At 36.0% G+C, this 11,268-nt stretch overlaps 1 long non-coding RNA gene across 1 annotated transcript; it reads right to left on the bottom strand.

Annotated features, from left to right (window-relative positions):
- Window positions 1–6,073: 6,073 nt before the first annotated feature.
- Window positions 6,074–8,641, bottom strand: LOC149546526 (uncharacterized). Its single transcript, XR_016353744.1, has 3 exons — window positions 6,686–8,641; window positions 6,520–6,585; window positions 6,074–6,433 (listed from the first exon to the last, which is right to left on the bottom strand). It is a non-coding gene; the product is annotated as an uncharacterized LOC149546526 (long non-coding RNA).
- Between the last annotated feature and the right edge of the window lie 2,627 nt (window positions 8,642–11,268).

Here is an 11,268-nt window from a genome sequence, read left to right as displayed (position 1 = left end):
ACTAAAGAATATAACTATTAAAATTGCAAAGCTTTCGTGTTGTTGTAATGGAGATTATGTACAATCATTTTTCTAATTATGATTTGGTCAATAATATTTTAAGCGTATACATATGTAAGAATAATCTGGTTTAGTTTAGGATTGAAATTAGTTTAAATGTCAGAAAGTGCCAAAATTGCAAAAATTGCAAAAGTTGCATTAGCAACTTTTTGCAACAAATTGACAACTTTTTCAAAACCCACTCCCAATGGCTAAAACTACCATGGGGTGGTTCTACGTGCCTAGTAAAGGCCTATAAAAGCTCTAAGCATCCAATGGATGAGATAAAACATTTTACTTGCCTTTTGAATTAATAAAATCTATTGTTTCTGAGTTATTCTGACTAGTTTTTCTGTAGAGTACGGCCTGAAAGGACTGGAGGATGAAATTTTTTGCATTGGTTAGATAGTACTATTTATTTGTGGAGTTTTGGAGTTGGTTTTAGGGTTCCATCAATCTAGGAGTTCAAGTTATAGAATTTTTTTGGTCATTGCCTGAGAAACCCTCAAAACAAGGGTTTGGCCAAAGAAATGGCCCTAGTTTGAAACTCCATCATTGGAAATTCTTCCAATTTTGCATGGAGCGTGCTAGGGTAGTGTACTATCATATTTCAAAGGACTAGAGACAGGAGGTTGCAACAGAGGTTTATGAAGGCAAGCCCTAGGTCAAATATTGCCCGTTATTAGACCTTGTTTGTGCAATTTGATGGAGAAATATGAAGAATAGGAGTTAAGGACTTGGTGAAATAGTGAAACAACTTCATTTGGGTTAGAAGAACACTTTGGAGTTGGAAGACTGATCCCATGAACCCATTTCTTGATCATTGCCTTGTAGACCACGCCTAAACTTGTTAATAAGGCCTGAGTGCATGGTTGGGATTAAGACATGTTGGAATGGAGTAGGGTCTTGTAACTTTGGAGTCCTTTAATACTTCAAAAAGGGTATCTAAAACTATCTTTGGTTTGCCAAGTCCTTTGTAATAGTTTTGTGTTATTGGTGGAAAACAATGATAAGAGACCTAATAGCCTACTAGGTCTGTTACAACAATTTGCATTATAGGTTGTTAACAGGGGTTCCAATCAGTGTTTTACTGTGATGTCCCCTTCTAGCTAGAGACATCACTTTAGCTGGTGATTAGCCTATCAGAGACCTTCGTAGGCTAATAAGATTGGATAGAGGGTCACCTTGGTGTGGAGATCCTCCAAGGACCAGAGCAGAGTACTCTTTTGGGTCGCCAGAGTTTTTTTATGATGAGTTTTCCTTTGAGTTTGGCTTGGTCAGGCTATTTTTAGCAGTTTTGGAGTTATAAAGATAGACCCCTGCTATTTTTAGAAAAGGGGTATGGTCATATGCAGTTCTATCATGTTAGCTCCCAGTCCAAACGACATTAAAAAATGTTGAGTAATAATGGAGATATTAATGTTTATTTAGTTAAAATAAACATTATTGGTTTTGAGCCTATATTGTTAAGTTATAATATATAACTTAAGTGAGGGTCATGATATCATAAAAGGGGCCATCGTTTCAATTAATTGTGGGTCCAAGCTTATGAAAAAATTAAAAGGGGTTTTCTAAGTTTTAATGTAATAACATTTTTTATGTTATTATTATATCTTTTATCCCACATTGAGCATGGAGACTCATTCTGGAGTTGAGGAGTCCTTATAAACAAACCTTGTCTTCCTTCAAGAGCAAGTTATGAGAATTGCTTAAAAACTTTGCCTTGTGAAATTTCTTGAAGTTGTGGCAACAAGGGTTTGTACAAGTTTAAGAAGAATTCAGACTGTGGAGAACGTAGTATCTTCAGAGTTGATGCAATTTGAGGGTGTGAAATATCACTTGAATTTTGCCTGTGAGTTGACTTCATTCTGGAGTCAATATTGTGTTTCAGTAGGGAAAAAGTGGATGAATCTATTTACAGGTTGGAAGGGGTTATAACAGCAGCTACAGTGCTGTGAACAGTACAGCGCTATAGTGAATTAAAAATCAGAGATTTAATATTGCAGTTTTTGATAGGCGTTGCCCAAGGAGGAAGCAACCAGCAGCGTGGTTGCGTATCGGAGAAAAAAATCAAGTTTTTTTCAACTATTAATGATGATGTTTTTAATGTATGCTTCCAGCAATAAGTATTGTACAAACATTAGGAGCCATCTGAATAAATGAATTTGATTAGCATTATAATCAGATTTGAGTTATAATTTGAGGTAGATTAGTTTTCAATATTTTTCTTTTCTTTTCATCAACTCAAAAACCCAAAAACAGCTTAAAACATTCAAAAACAAACCAAAAACAATTATTACACCCAGGGAAACAAACAGTGATCAGCGTAGAGCCTATTTGGGGTTCTTACATTAGTATCAAAGCCTCATTCCTGTCATCTTGAGGGTTTGGGGAGTCATATGCAGCCACTGGAAATTGGACCACACAGGTACCATACTCGTAGGAGAGCTCTGATTGAAAGAGAACAGTTACAGGAAACAGGAAATATGGAAGAGAGGCATGATGGTAGTCCACCTAGAAATAGGAGGAATAATGATGATCAGGATACCAGAGAATTCTACCGTACTATGGTTACAGGGCAGCAGCAGATGGCACAGGCATTACAGGCACTCACTACTATGGTAAAAAGGATGAACCCACCTGTTAGACAAAATGGGGAGCCGAGAGAACAGGGAGATAACAGGAGTGCTACAGGTAATCAGAGACCACAACGGACCCATTCCAGAACATCTGATAGGCCTACACGCCCTACATTTGTTCCGGAGGAGCCAGAAGAAGCTCCGATAGAGGAGGCGACAGGAGACCCCATATTCGCAGATGCACTCATGGCTGCAAATGATGAATGGGAATTATTAGCTCCGTAGGTTCGGGAGAGGATGACCTTTGAACGCTTTGTAAATCAGAGGAGAGAGCATTACAAGTCACTCAGACAAGATAGGAGGCCTAGAGGTCAAAATAGTGAGCTGAAGAGGGCTACAGGCAAGCTTACTATGCTTACATTTGATGGGAGTGGTAAGATGACAGCTCAAGTTTGGATTCATAAGCTTGACACATTTTTGGCACTGAGGCCAATGACAAAGATTGAAGCTATCAAATATGCCACCTTGCATTTGGAGGGAATAGCACATGATTGGTGGTACCATGGTATGGTAACACTTCAGCATAACCAAGTGACAAAATACCAGGACTTCGTGGATAGGTTGGTTGAAATATTTGACAAGAAAGATCCAGAGACTTACTTCCGGGACTTAGCACAGCTGAAACAAATAGGCAACTTGGAGTATTTCATTGGTGACTTTCAGCAGTTGGCAGTCATGGTGCCAAACATTTCAGAGCATAGATTGATAGTTCTTTTCATCATAGTGATTAGCCTATCAGAGACCCTCGTAGGCTAATAAGATTGGATAGAGGGTCACCTTGGTGTGGAGATCCTCCAAGGACCAAAGCAGAGTACTCTTTTGGGTTGCCAGAGTTTGTTTATGATGAGTTTTCCTTTGAGTTTGGCTTGGTTAGGCTATTTTTAGTAGTTTTGGAGTTATAAAGATAGACCCCTGCTATTTTTAGAAAAGGGGTATGGTCATATGCAGTTCTATCATGTTAGCTCCCAGTCCAAACGACATTCAAAAATGTTGAGTAATAAAGGAGATATTAATGTTTATTTAGTTAAAATAAACATTATTGGTTTTGAGCCTATATTGTTAAGTTATAATATATAACTTAAGTGAGGGTCATGATATCATAAAAGGGGCCATCGTTTCAATTAATTGTGGGTCCAAGCTTATGGAAAAATTAAAAGGGGTTTTCTAAGTTTTAATGTAATAACATTTTTTATGTTATTATTATATCTTTTATCCCACATTGAGCGTGGAGACTCATTCTGGAGTTGAGGAGTCCTTATAAACAAACCTTGTCTTCCTTCAAGAGCAGGTTATGAGAATTGCTTAAAAACTTTGCCTTGTGAAATTTCTTGAAGTTGTGGCAACAAGGGTTTGTACAAGTTTAAGAAGAATTCAGACTGTGGAGAATGTAGTATCTTCAGAGTTGATGCAATTTGAGGGTGTGAAATATCACTTGAATTTTGCCTGTGAGTTGACTTCATTCTAGAGTCAATATTGTGTTTCAGTAGGGAAAAAGTGGATGAATCTGTTTACAGGTTGGAAGGGGTTATAACAGCAGCTACAGTGCTGTGAACAGTACAGCGCTACAGTGAATTAAAAATTAGAGATTTAATATTGCGGTTTTTGATAGGCGTTGCCCAAGGAGGAAGCAACCAGCAGCGTGGTTGCGTATCGGAGACAAAAATCAGGGTTTTTTCAACTATTAATGATGATGTTTTTAATGTATGCTTCCAACAATAAGTATTGTACAAACATTAGGAGCCATCTGAATTAATGAATTTGATTAGCATTATAATCATATTTGAGTTATAATTTGAGGTAGATTAGTTTTCAATATTTTTCTTTTCTTTTCATCAACTCAAAAACCCAAAAACAGCTTAAAACATTCAAAAACAAACCAAAAACAATTATTACACCCAGGGAAACAAACAGTGATCAGCGTAGAGCCTATTTGGGGTTCTTACATTTACCTTATTTTGGTTGTATTGAAGTTGCCCCAAACCACTTTTGGTGTTGGGAGGTCTTGGAACATCAAAAGCCACTTTGTTACCTTGTGGGAAGAAGGTCATTGTTGATCCAATAAGGGGAAGTCAGATTCTTGTCTCCCTTGGGTGAGTGGAGTTTGTAACCTGTTGGAAAGTTGTATTACCTATGCTGTATTCATTTGGAAGTGAGTCATAACCCTTGTTTAGTCCTTTTGGAGTTAGGAGAATATGGGTGGTAGGTTGATTTGTTTGGTGCTTCCTTATGCATACTCTGCATCATACCCCATCTTAAGTCCTTTTTATGACATGCAAGGGAAATCTTACATAGCCTAATTCTAACTTTTTTAAATATTTAAATTGTTGATTAACACTCTTCTCTCATAGCAATTTCAGAGTGGACTCAATGCATGTTTGTACAATAATATTTTATATGTTGGTAATACAATATATTAATTTGATAATATTTAAGATTAACCTGAATAATTAAATTTACAATTTTTTTACATAGAAAGAATCATTTATGACCATTGCATTGTACTAAAATGAATCTAATCTACACATTAATCTAAGACACCTGCATGGTTGATTATTGTTTGTATGAATACAAAGTTGGTGTAGTTGAAGAATTTGACCTTGGATAACACAAGATAACACAACTCTTGCGATCTAGTGGTCCCTCCCAAGGTATTTTCCATACCACTAATCCTCACAGAAAACTTAAGACATAAAATATATGAGTGAAATAGAGGGTAGGAGCATAGTTATAATATCACTTTATGCATTGGGTTAATACTATAAAGGGTAGGATTGCTGCAATGTTGATTTGTAGGTAATACCATTATAGATCTTGCATTGTTATTGTGCTTATTGAGGCCTGCATTATATTATCAGTTATTTTATCTAATGCTTAGTGTATTTTGAATTTGATTGCTTCAATTTGGAATAAACTGGCAACAAATATTATTTTTGTTAAGGGAAGTGTTAGGTATATTACAGTAATGGATTTCTTTCTAGGGCATTTGATCCTTTTGTGACTGCCTCAGAAACAAGTCAAGCTATCAAGCAACACCTCTTAAACTTTGTGAGATTGATCTTGACTGATAAAGTTTATTGCTGATCAATATTGTATCAAAAATTCAAACTAATTAGGTATTGAATTAAACTTGATAAACAAATGACAGAGAAGGAAGACTTTAAACATGAACAAGATTATAAATCATATGACGATGACATATTGGAAATGATTAACTTATGCTTAAACAGTGATAAAGTTTATTGTTAATCAATATTCTATCAAATTTTTGAACTGATTAGGTATTCAATTTAATGTCATACATGAACGTATCTAATTTAATGTCATACATGCACATATATAATTTAATGTCATACATGAACATATCTAATTTAATGTCATACATGAACAAACATATAATATAAAATGATAACCACATGAACAAACATATCATATATTAACCAATAATGTCATAAGTTGAATAATGTCATGCATCAAATAAATGTCATACATACATCAAATATAAAATGCCATATATACATCAAATGTATATTGAATATGTCCACTAATGCATTGTGTGTGTGTGTGTGTGTGTGTGTGTGTGTGTGTGTGTGTGTGTGTGTGTGTGTGTCTATCAACTATATCTTTTCCTTCCCATGAGGGGAAGGAAACAAATCTCTTGATGTCTTCTATCATTGTGTGGAGGGAGACGGTGGAGATGATGGGGTCCTCCTGATATGCTCGCTCATCCTCTTGTTGAGGCTCTTCTCTAACTTGATCTAATACAAACAAAGTAGATATGAATCAATAATTATTATATGTTGAAATCAAATATATGTACACACAAAATTAATTATTTCCTTACCGCCATCAAATAGTCACTCTACAAGTCCACCTCGAAGGCTCGTGGACGATCAGGTGTAACGAGACCCTACAACAATTCAATCAATATAATCACTTATAAATAACATTAGAAATTTTGATACTAACTATTATAAAAAACAACTAAAACCAAGAAAATTCTTTCATACCTCAGTCAATGGCTGTGAGCTAGCCATAGTTACAGCCACTCCATGATCGACGAACTATCAGAGATGAGGAGGAGTGTCCGATGTCATGAGCTGCATATCATACAATACACGTTACATGTAACATGAAACATGAAACAAATATAATCAAATGAATTAAATTAACATGAAAAAAATGTACCTCTATGTAGCTCATATGATGTCTATGCACTGAGTCCATAGTAAATGTCGACGGTCTTGTAGAGAATTGATGCACATGCATAATTTTTTTTGTCAATCCTTAATATGATTACTTAATAAATATATGTATTAATTTAAATGATTAAATCAATACATATCTCTGGACTCGTGGACGGGGCAAAAAATGGGGAGGATTGCTACTAGGCTCGCCAACACTCTGGTCCTAAATTTTGAACAATGTCAATAGATGCTAATTAATTAATCATTTACTATACATATGAAATGTGATCAAATTAGTAAATTATAATTGTAATTTACCTGTGTGTCAATGTCAAATGTGTCACTCAGGAACTAATCAGTGATGAGCCCATCATTCGCACCATCTCCAGCATGCATGCCAAATGTGCATAAGGATCCACATGATGTGCACATGTGACCCGAGCGCACTGAACGCTCCCCCTCAACTAATGGACTTGTGCAATGGATGAGCGTCTACGTCAAAGCATTAATGATCCCTAAAGCGCTGGCCTCTACATGTTCGAACCTTCACAACTGAAGGAATAGTCACATGCTCACCTTGTGGCTTGACCACAGGTGCTCTAACTACATTAGGGTCACGACATGCCCCCGGCCTCTCAAATGATGACCCCCCACCTCTACCTTGGAATTCTAATATATCAAAATAATTGGAGATCTCCCCAAGGACAAACTCACAATACAATTTATTTAAAAAATACATGGGGACCTCGTGATTGTTGCAAGGAGGGGCATCAAAAACCATCCACCATCTATCCCAAAAATTATTTATAATAGCATCGTGTATGCACCAATGGATGGGGAACCATTTAGTGACCTCTCTAACAGTATTTTGTTCGCCAGGTTTTCTAAATAATGCACATATTCTACCTTTTGGTATATCTTTTTTTTTAACATCTTGATATGACAATTTATTTGCATAAAATCAATTTTGTCCATCCCTCTTAACCCACCAAACATCTAACTGACCACTAACTGAAGCTATCTGGGTCTTAATAGATTCGAAGGACGATGCCAATTGAGCCCTCATTAGATTGGTTTGTCCAAATTCTTTCAACCGACCAATGAGTCTTTCTAATTCAGCTTTGCCTCTTTCTATTTCATTTATTATATTTTCTTGTGTGCCAGGCGGAGGTCTTGCAATTGGTTCAGGTTGCGAAATTTGTTGTTCTTCTTGGGGAGGGTTTTGGTTTTGATTTTCTTGAGGGTTTTGAGCTTCTTGGGGATTTGCTAGTTGATTATTGACATTTCCTGATAAAAAATCAATTGAAATCTAAATAAATAAACAAATCTAAAGAAAAATTGTAAAAACCCTACAAAACAATATAAAAAACCTACAAAAGAATATTAAAAACATATCAAACAATGCAAAATGAAATTTAGATCACATACGGCTTGGGCATGCTCATGATCTCGAATTTCGTTGGCGAGGAGGCATATTAGCAAGGCGGGTGGTGAAAAGCTCTGTTTTCTCCAATTCGTGTACGCGCTGCTATTGGAGGAAGGTTAAAAACAGAGAAAATAAATGGGCTGCAAGTATGCAACCCATTTATAAAAAAATTCTTTTTTTAAAGCGCTTACGCGCTATGGCTCGGGTTACCCAAGCCATAGCGCGTATGCGCTATTCAAAAATGGAAAAAAAAAAAGGAAAGGTTGTCACCTTTTTGGCACAACAACTCAGTGCATATACCCATGAGGTCCAACCCTTCTTTGTAAGATTGTGCGTTGTGATTTTCTTAGTGTGACCTTTGAGGTTTCAATAATTTATCTATTGGTGTTTTTTAATTACTTGTACAGGACTGATGGGATTATTGGGATTTCATTAGATATATTGTAATGGGCACCCCTGGATGTCCCAAAAACTAAACCAAATTGCTGAAAGGAATTATGTCAAACAGTTTGCATTCAACTTCTTAAAACCCCTTATAACTCCGGAAATCAAACGTTTATTTGTTTGTTGTGTTTCGTGCATGGAATTGGTATCATACAACATAAACAAGAAAGAAACTACAATAATATGCAAAGTGGAAATGAACTGCTGCTAATAAAATGTTATTTTCAAAATTCATAAAACCAAATACATGGTAGATTTATCAACTCACTAATTACTTCAGAAATATTGTCATAATACTCTAGCCCATGCTTACGAACTTGCTGCTATAATACTCTGTCCTCCAATCAGTCCACTACCTTCATAATACCATTCCCTCCAAGCGGCATAAGCGTTGGACAAGTAGTGAAGAAGATATGAGCAAAGTATCAAATTTGCCTGTAGCCGGAAATGCAACTAGACTGCCTGATAATGAAGCCAATAAGAAAGAATTCCAAAGGCCAAACCCCAAGGGAATGACGTCTAGAATGTTACAAGAGAGGATAGACGTCCTCAAATGCCAAGAACAAAGCTACAACTCACGCACCAATTTCTTCTCCTATTCAACCTGTCTAATGAAGCCACAAATGCTTCCTTTTATTCTATTCCCACGGGTTCGCTCAACTCATATGGGCAATGTGGGATAAAAGATGTGTAATATAAAACATATATTAAAATACCCCTTATGTCTCTCTTGGGTACACATCACCATAAAATAAATATTAAAGTAACACTTTAATATTTTACAATTAAATTAGACGTTACTTTAATAAAACTTCAGGCATTAAAATGTATTAGCAATCGGACTCCGAATAATGCGAGTGATAGCTCATCGGAAAGCTCTCACCGAGGAGTATCGAATCCAATCACCAAAATTGACCTGCACTATGTCCTGCCGACTTACTAAAGATAGTAAGTATGCCTGAAACTGAGTAAATCAACTTCGTTTTGGCCCAAACTGGAAATGACTAGGCCAAAACACTCCAAGATCCCATTAAACCCTTCGTTAGCCCTCGGGACCATGTAGAACAAGGCTAACGCACACACACTTGGTCAACTGCTAAAATGGGGACATTACATATACTTTATGAGCTTAGGGTAGGTTATATGTGTGTATGCTGGGAAGTCGCTTGCAATGGAGGTTAGAGCCCTAAAGAGGTTGCCTGGGTAAGCCATTATAAGGTGTATTAATAAGTGATACCATTTCATCAATGGAGTTAAAATAAATTAACAAGAGTCAATTTGTTACCTTGTAATGCCTTGAGTGCTAGTACAGGCTAGGAAGGGAGTAGACAAGATGATTGGTTGCGACTTTCCCTTTAGTATACCTTCTATAAGAAAGGATACTGATGTCTCATAGGGTCACTAGGGGGTCAAAGTCCAGAGAGATTGTTAGTGTAACCTTAGAGTTGATTCATGTGATGACACTTTCCCACATGTGTTTTAGGTTTCCTAAGTGTCTTTGCTTGCCTCTGGGATTAGATGTTACTTGTGTACTTGGTACCTTTGAGATAGATTGCTATCAAGATTCCTTAACCTAGATTCTTGTTTGACTTTTGGATTGTTATTCGTTTGAGACTTCAAATTATCTCCTCAACATGGTGAGAGTGGGCCATTTAGGTTCCTTGAGGTCGAGTGGTAGTGTTTTTGTTACCATTGAGACTCGACAGTTGGATGTCGATGTTGCATGTACCTTACACAATTGTTCTATTTCTTTTTATATTGTGATTATGTTCTATGGTCATATTCTGGCATTTTGTACTTTGGTTATGTGAGATCCTACAAGATGTTGTATCTTATCATGATGTATATCTTTAGTATTTCATACCGTACGACATGTGTAGAGGATGAGTATGCATTATGGTTATGTCATGTGGCATCTTATGTACTTGTATATTATTTCATGCTATTGTGTACATGTAGTTATTCTATGACATGAACTTTGTTTATTATCAAATTTAATCTTAAGTAAACTTATGTGGGTAATCCAACATTATGGAACCCTTGAGAGATGTAACTTCTATTGTATTGCTTATATATGTATGTGTGTCATTGCTTCCTCTTTGTTATCTCTTGATTGATTTAATCTTTCAAAAAAAAAATTAGCAAACTTAGTACATGATTTTGGTTAATTTCTTTTGGGTTCCTTGACGGGGCATTACATATTGGTGCCAACGTCTAGATGGTTCCACTTATGGACTACATATCATTTGGTGAACTTTCAATAGAAATGCATATTTACTGCCAACAAGTGTATCTTGTGCATAGTTGTGTCATTTTTTTCATCCCTTCATTTTGTCAAATTGTCCACACCGACCCCTCCCCCCCCCCACACACACACATAAAGCACTATTGTGAAACTTTTACATTTAAGTATTATAGATTGTGAAAATATGTTATCTTTGATCAAACAATACCATTTAAAATTTCATCTTAAATACAAAATATATATATATATATATATATATATATATATATATATATATATATATATATATAT

Source organism: Cupressus sempervirens, chromosome 7 (genome assembly GCF_028749045.1).
Source record: "Cupressus sempervirens isolate cs-2001-9-10 chromosome 7, ASM2874904v1, whole genome shotgun sequence".
Classification (NCBI taxonomy): domain Eukaryota; kingdom Viridiplantae; phylum Streptophyta; class Pinopsida; order Cupressales; family Cupressaceae; genus Cupressus; species Cupressus sempervirens.
Note: the sequence above shows the minus strand (reverse complement) of the source record. Positions and strands in the feature narration are given on the sequence as shown.